Genomic DNA, 8,012 nt, shown 5'->3' with positions numbered 1-8,012 from the left:
GGCAAATTCCATATTGGTGATCATTAGGAAAGTAATACAAATAAATCTGCCAGTATTGTAATGCCTTTATACACATTTATTTTGTGACCACACTTTCAATAATGTGTATACTCTAGGGATATACAAAAGTCACTTACCTTTTCAACGAGGTAATTCGCGGTGGGGGGAGGCGCTCTGCACCACCCCCTGAAATCCTAATCCACCTGGCTCCACTCCACGGAAACTCTGCGGAGCCACTGGCTGGGGCCGCCCGCAGCCGGACATCCGGCCGCTGGGCACCTTTCTGGAAAAACGAAACCGCGTATGCAAAGGGCGGTGGCTATGGTGGCCGCCATTTGCGTTCCCTTTTTTTTGCTGTTTAAGCCTACGTAAATATTTCCATAAGCTATTACAGCAAAAAAAGGGGAACGCAAATAGCGTAGTGGGCGCTATGTGCATTCCTTTTTTTCCCGCTGTTTTAGCCTATGTAAATATTTACGAAGCTATAGAGCGAAAAAAAGAGGAACGCAAATAACGCCCACTACACTATTTGTGTTCCCCTTTTTCTCACCATAATACCTTACGTAAATATTTACGTAGGCTAAAACAGCGAAAAAAAGGGAACGCAAATGGCGGCTGCCATAGCCGCCGCCATTTGGGTACACAGTTGTTGTTTTTTTGCTTGCCATGACAGGCTACGTATTTACATAGCCTATCATGGCAAAGGCAGCCATGCAAATGATGTGGTGGCTGCCATTTGAATCCGCAGCAGCTGACTGAGAGACCAGCAGCTGCTGCTGCCGTCGCTGCCAGAACCGCTGCCGGAGCCACCGCCACCAGAACATCCACCCCAGGTAAGCTTCGTCCTGGGGGGGATTCTGTGGGGGGCAGGGGGTGGGAGGCCATTCTGCCATGGATTTTGAGGGGCTGACTGCCAGTGAATTCGGCCTCACTGAAATCCGTGGCAGAATTCTCCGCCATCCCTAGTATACTCCTGATCTGAATGCCATAAAAATAGATACTGTAGAGCCAAAATGGTGCAGGAAATAGTGAAATGGTGTATCAAGGGGCTAGAGAAACAATCCTATGAGGAAAGGTTACTATATTCAAGTTTTTTAGGTGAGAAAAATGGTGAGTGGGGGTGGGGGTGCGACCATTCCTGAAGAAGCCCACTCTGGACCCTGTGGTATTTAACAACTACTGCCCAGTCACAAATACCCCTTTTATAGGGAAGTTATTTAAGGGGGTTGTGGTGGAACAACTGCAGGCACTCTTGGAGGATACTGATTATCTAGACCCATTCCAGTCTCGGTTTTAGTCTGAATCAGCCTTGGTTGCCCTGATGGATTACCTTTATCAAGAGAGGGACAGGGGAGTGCAATCCTGTTAATTCTGCTCTACCTCTCATCAGCTTTTCATACATGTTATCCCCCTGGATTGACTCTGTGGGATGGGTACCGGAGACTAGGGATGTACAAAAGGGACTTACCTTGTCCCGCAGCTTGGTTCACGGTGGGGGGAGGCGCTTCGCTTCTCCCCCTGAAATTCAGGCTGGGGGGGGAGGCGCCCCGCCTTGCCCAGCCGAAATTCAGGCCGGGAAGAAGCGCCCCGTCTCCCCAGCCAGGAAAGAAAAAGTGAAAAAAAACACACAAAACGCCATGACAGGCTATGTAACGATTAACGTAGCCTATCACAGCTAGATTTCCAAAGTCAGCTGTGACAGGCTACGTAAATCGTTACGTAGCCTATCAAGGGTGACTTTGGAAAAAAAAAAGCGCGTACGCAAATGGCGGTGCCCTATGTGCACCGCCATTTGCGTTCCTTATTTGGTCCCAGTAGTCTACGTCAAGATTTGCGTACGCGCTCTTTTTTTTCAAAGTCACCCGTGATAGGCTACGTAATGATTTACGTAGCCTGTCACGGCTGACTTTGGAAATCTAGCCATGATAGACTATGTTAATCGTTACATAGCCTATCATGGTTTTTTTTTTTTTTAACTTTACTTTGTAATGGCGTCAGTGACAGCCGGTCAGAAGACCAGCTGCCGCCCCCGCCCCTGACAAAAAGCCGACAAACCGCCGCCGGGACCCACCGCCAGGAGGGACATTCGCCAAAGGTAAGTCCCATCCCGGGGGGGGTGGGGGGGCGGAGAATTTCACCGCCGATTTTGGGGGGCCGAATGCGTTGGCACTCGGTCCCCCGAAGATTCAGGGAGAAATTCTCCGCAATCCCTACCAGAGATGCTGTGCTACAGTGGTTCCAGTTCTACCTATGGGGATGATTTCAAAAAGTAACATTGAGTGACTATTCTTTGGCCCCTTGGCAATTGAGCTACAGAGTAACGCAGGGCACCATCTTGTCCCCAGTGTTGTTTAACATGTGTATGGAGCCACTGGGAATGATCATTAGAGGATTTGGAACCAGGTGCCCTCGGTATGCTGATGACACAAAGCTCTATCTCCCTGTGACATCTGAATCAAGAGAGGCTCTATAAGTCCTGAATCAGTGCCTAGACTCAGTAATGGGCTAGACGAGGGCCAATAAACTGAAGCGGAATCCTGGCAAGATGGAAGCCCTGTAGGTGAGTGGTTCCCAAGTCCATGAGATAGGCTCATTGCCTGTTCTTAATGGGGTTGTACTCCCTCTGAAAGATCAGGTCCGTAGCTTGGGGGTACTCCTAGATCTCTCACTGTCACTGGAGGCCCAAACGTCCATGGCAACTTGGAGTGCCTTCTATGAGTTTTGGCTGGTTTGCCAGCTACTCCCTCTCCTGGAAAGGGATAGCTTGACCATGGTGGTACAGGCATTAGTAATCTCAAGTAGGGATGTACAGGTCCCCTTACCTCACATTCGTGGGGGGGTCCACCGGGGGGGGCGATCCGAACCTCCCCCGGCAATCCAAGCTGGCCGGCTCCGTCCCGGCTCCTACAGTGCTCTCCGGATGCAAATGGCGTCAGCAACACCATTTGCATCCCCGTTTTTCCTCGTGATAGGCTACACATCTCTATTTACATAGATACTTATGTAGCCTATCGCATGAAAAACCAGGGATGCAAATGGTGTAGTGGACGCCATTTGCGTCCCTGATTTTTCACACGATAGGCTACGTAAGTATACATAAATACAGATGCGTAGCCTATCGCGAGGAAAAACGGGGACGCAAACGGCATAGCGGACACCATTTGCACCCGATCACTTACTTCCGGGTTCCGCACAGACAGCAGAACAGAATCAGCCAGGGGCAGATATTCAGTCTGGAGAGGCACAGGTAAGTGCATTCGTTCCACCACGGACTTTGAGGGGCCAAATTCACTGGAATTCGGCCTCATTGGAGTCCACGGCGGATTCCGTGGACATCCCTAATCTCAAGACTGGATTACTCCAATGTGTTCTATGTGGGGCTGCCCTTCAGGCTGGTCCAGAAGCTGGAGCTAGCACAGAATGCAGCAGCTCAGCTATTGTCAGGAACTGCCCCTTTTCAGTGCGCACCTCCTTTGCCGAATACTGGTTGTGCATTCGCTATCAGGCCAGGTTTAAGAGATTAGTGCTAGTATAAAAAGCTCTAAATAGCTTGTGATCATGATACCTGAGAGAGTGCCTCCTTCCTTACCAACCCGCCTGGTCACTGAGTGGTTCACAAGGACCCATGGCCCAGTTAGAGTCCACCAGGAAAAGAGCCTTCAGTGTCGTGGCCCCCTTCCTGTGGAAATTCTGGCCTTTGGAGGCTAGGCAGGTGCCAACATTCTGTGTTCCTTCCAGTGCCTCCTAAAGACATGGTTATTTGGGGAAACTTTCCTTGAGTGACCAGCCGTAGTTTATTAAATTTGGCCTTGTCGGAACCCTTTTAAAATGTTTTCGTTGTATTAATATGGTGTTTTATTCTTTTATCCTTGCTGTTTACTGCTCCAAAATCTTTTGATGTGGGAAGGTATCTCAGTCTTGTAAGTAAGTAAGTAAGGCCTTACCACACGTGTCCCAGGCTCATTTGGCAGGCCAAACAGCACAACCCATCCACCCTGGGTTACCTTAGGAAGTAGCTGGTTGCTTAGTTGGAGTCTGGAGAGGGTTATTTCTTGTCCTTCAGACTGGCAAAGTTTGGGCACAGTTTAGTTTAGTTTTGTTTTTACCTTCCCTGGGGTATAGCCTGGCATAGGTATTTGTATACAACATTATGTTGTACATAACCACCACAACTTTGTAGGTAGAAGCAAAGGAGACATAGATTAACACCTGTAGAAAGTGAAATTAGATATACCAATAATTACAGTCATAGAGTGGAGTGATACCACTCAGAAGATGTTGGGCAGTTGTTGGAATAGTGGATCATGCATAACATAACTCTAACAACCACTGTAACACTTTACAATAACTGAAGGCTCAGATTCAAGCTGGCCCTCAAGGAGCCCAGGCAGCCAGGGCAGCTCCCTGAACAAATAAGGAAAATGCTGGCCTCCTTCTCCCCACCAACCAAACCAGTATTACTGTTGTAAGTACATACACAGTGAAATACATTTGTGGCCTAGGTTTAATCCCAGTACTGTGTTTGCCTCTTCCTTGGCAATGCAATAAACATAACTGAGGTAGCAAACAACTGCATCTTCCATATTCTTTGATCTAGATAGTGTGATCTGTCTGATACTTGCAACAACAAAAAATATTGTGGAAGCAATTTTCTGTTTCTGAAGGACCCACATTCTAACTTTTCCTCTCCACATCAATGTGAATTCAAGCACTTTATTGTTGGGATTTATTGACTTTACATTTTGTTTTAAAGTTATATAATTTGAATACCTCCATCCACTATGGAAGTTTTCCAAAGATTGCTTTTGTGTGCTTTGATTGATTATGCATGCTTTGATTAATTGATGAATTGGTGTATTAATTCTGCAATACTATAGCAACTTATCTGGGAGTAATGTCAACTGAGCTCAGGAGCCTTACATCTAAATGGTCATATTCAGAAGTGTCCGGTAAGAATCTCAGCATTCAGATTTGTTTGCATACTTGTTTTGTCTTTCTGAGCCTTCAGACAACTCTCTGAAGCAGCTGTAGGGATGGCGGAGAATTTCTCCCTGAAACTTCGGGGGGCCGAGTGCCAACGTGTTCGGCCCCCCGAACAAGTTTCGGGGAGAAATTCTACGCACCCCCCCGCCCCCCGCACCCCCCCGGGATGGGACTTACCTTTCCCGAATGTCCCTCCCGGCGGCGGGTCCGGCCGGCGGTTCGGCGGGTGTTCGTCCTGGGTGGGGGCGGCAGCCGATCTTTCGACCGGCTGCTGCCGCCGCCATTGCAATCAAAGAAGAAAAAAAACGCCCCCGTGATAGGCTACGTGACAATTAACGTAGCCTATCACGGCTAGATTTGTAAAGTCAGCCATGATAGGCTACGTCAATCGTCACGTAGCCTATCACGGGTGATTTAAAAAAAAAAAAAAGCGCGTACGGATAATGGCGGCCCCCATAGGGAGCTGCCATTCCCATTCCTTATTTGGTTGCTGTAGTCTACGTAAAGATTTACTTAGACTACAGCAACCAAATAAGGAACGCGAATGGCGGCTCCCTATGGGGGCCGCCATTAGCATAAGCGCTTTTTTTTTTTAAGTCACCCGTGATAGGCTACGTGACGATTTACGTAGCCTATCACGGCTGACTTTGCAGATCTAGCCATGATAGGCTACGTTAATCATCACGTAGCCTATCACAGGGGCATTTTTTTTTTTTTAACTTTCGAGTTCGCGGCTGGGCGAGGCGGGAAGCCTCCTCCCCGGCCTGAATTTCGGCCGGGCGAGGCGGGAAGCCTCCCCCCCCCCAGCCTGAACTTCGCAGGGGGAGCAGCAAAGCACCTCCCCCCCACTGCGAACAAGCTTCGAGGACAGGTAAGTCACTTTCGTCCACCCCTAAGCAGCTGTGTGGTTTGGTCCTCGTACTCTGTGGCTTGAGTTTCCCTTTCCCCTGTGCCCTGCCTATCCCTCTCTGTCCCTGTACTACTTATTGAAAATATGAGTGAGACTACAGGTGCCAGATATTTTTCACACAAATTAAGCATTGTGCATTTACATTGGGTTGGATGTGAGTGTAAGGATGTCCATATAAGTGAAAATCTATGAGATGTATTCATTATTGCAGTCACGTTCCCCCTAAAGTGAGTTCTTCAAGATAACTATAACATAGTCATCTGTATAACTGAAATTACATCTTTTATCTTTCAGATATGATTGACTGTCACCAGTGTCAAGAGGATCATTATCCAAATAAGTACCACAATTCGTGCATTCCCAAGGTTGTAACCTTCTTGTCTTATGAAGAACCTTTGGGGCTTGGTTTAACAGTTGCTGCTCTTTCATTTTCTTTTATCACCATTTCAGTGCTAGGAATTTTTATAAAGCACCATGACACTCCCATAATCAAAGCCAACAACCAGAACCTCACTTACATTCTTCTAATCTCTCTCTTGCTTTGTTTTCTTTGTACGTTGCTATTCCTTGGCCAACCCCACAGGGTGACATGTCTCCTGCGCCAAGCTACCTTTGGCATAATTTTCTCTATGGCTGTTTCATCTGTCTTGGCAAAAACCATCACTGTGGTTCTGGCTTTCATGGCCACCAGGCCAGGATCCAGGATGAGGAAGTGTGTGGGGAAAGGACTGGGCAGCTCCATTGTTCTTTCCTGTTCCCTTATTCAAGCAGGCATTTGTACTGTATGGTTGTCAACTTCTCCTCCATTCCCAGATGTTGATATGCATTCAGAAATGGAAGAAATTGTATTGGAATGTAATGAGGGCTCAGTTACTATGATTTATTGTGTCATGGGCTACATGGGCTTCCTGACGATTGTTAGTTTTATTGTAGCTTTTTTAGCGAGGAAACTCCCTGATAGTTTCAATGAAGCAAAATTTATCACGTTCAGCATGCTGGTGTTTTGCAGTGTCTGGTTATCCTTTGTTCCAGCCTATTTGAGCAGCAAGGGGAGATACATGGTAGCTGTGGAGGTCTTTTCTATCTTAGCCTCAAGTGCTGGGCTTCTGGGCTTCATCTTCTTCCCTAAATGCTACATTATTGTTTTCAGGCCTGAGCTGAACAATCGGGAGCAACTCATAAAGAGAAATCTTGGATGAAACACGCTTCTGGCCCCCATCTGCAGCATCTTATAATTAGGGGTACTAAGGAAATTTGTCTTAGTTTTTTGAGGAGGAGAACTTACCCTGTTTGCATCTCCTGAACCTGAATATCAGTGCGATCTGCACTCCCGAGTGTCTGTCTCTGTTTGCAGGGAGTGGGGGTGGAATGTGTTTGAAAAATGCATACATTCGAAAAATATGCATGAAAAATGTGTACTTTTAAAAATGTTCATAAACACACTTTAATCAATGGGATAAGCTTATGCCTGTTTGAATGCTCACCCAAGTACTTCATGATATTACATGGAAAGAGGGGGGAAAACTTGTAATCTGATACAGTCGTGATTCAGACCAAGATTTCAGCTGTAACTTGGAGAACTTCAATGAGCTCAAGTGTTGCTGAGTTCCACATCCACACTCATAATTCATTCCACTTTAGAATACTTTGGTTTCAACTGGGCATCAAGAATGAATTAAAGGCCAAGACCAATATATGTGCACAGTGATTTGTACCTTGAGTTCTTTCCCCCCTCAACAGCTTTGACAAAGCAATGTGAAAGAAATAAAATATATTACTTGAAACAGTTTATCATGAAGATTTGTAGTTTCTTGTCAGGAGCTTCCAGCAGAGAAACTCTCTCTGTGTGGATCTGTATGTTTGTCTGTATAACTCCCAAATTCTGGGTCCCTGTCCAGCCCATGACCTCTCCACTCTGGCACTGCCCTCTTCACCTTTTCATTTGGAGCCCAAGCCTCTTTTCCCCACACAGCATTGCAACTAGGGATGTACAAAAGTCACTTACCTGGTCTCGCAGCTTGCTTCACGGTGGGGGGGAGGCGCTTCGCTTCTCCCCCTGAAGTTCAGGCCGGGGGGAGGCTTCCCGCCTTGCCCGGCCAAAATTCAGGCTGGGGAGAAG

General features: G+C 47.1%; 1 long non-coding RNA gene across 1 annotated transcript; it reads left to right on the top strand.

Annotated features, from left to right (window-relative positions):
• The first annotated feature begins 5,505 nt into the window (after positions 1 to 5,505).
• LOC146341843 (uncharacterized) lies at positions 5,506 to 7,682 on the top strand. Its single transcript, XR_014784128.1, has 3 exons — positions 5,506 to 5,854; positions 6,188 to 6,258; positions 7,044 to 7,682. It is a non-coding gene; the product is annotated as an uncharacterized LOC146341843 (long non-coding RNA).
• Positions 7,683 to 8,012: the final 330 nt, after the last annotated feature.

Source organism: Heloderma suspectum, chromosome 6, assembly GCF_057233095.1.
Source record: "Heloderma suspectum isolate Gila_16-S chromosome 6, 16-S_ref, whole genome shotgun sequence".
NCBI lineage: Eukaryota > Metazoa > Chordata > Lepidosauria > Squamata > Helodermatidae > Heloderma > Heloderma suspectum.
The sequence above is the reverse complement of the archived record's forward strand: the minus strand, read 5'-3'. Positions and strand labels throughout refer to the sequence as shown.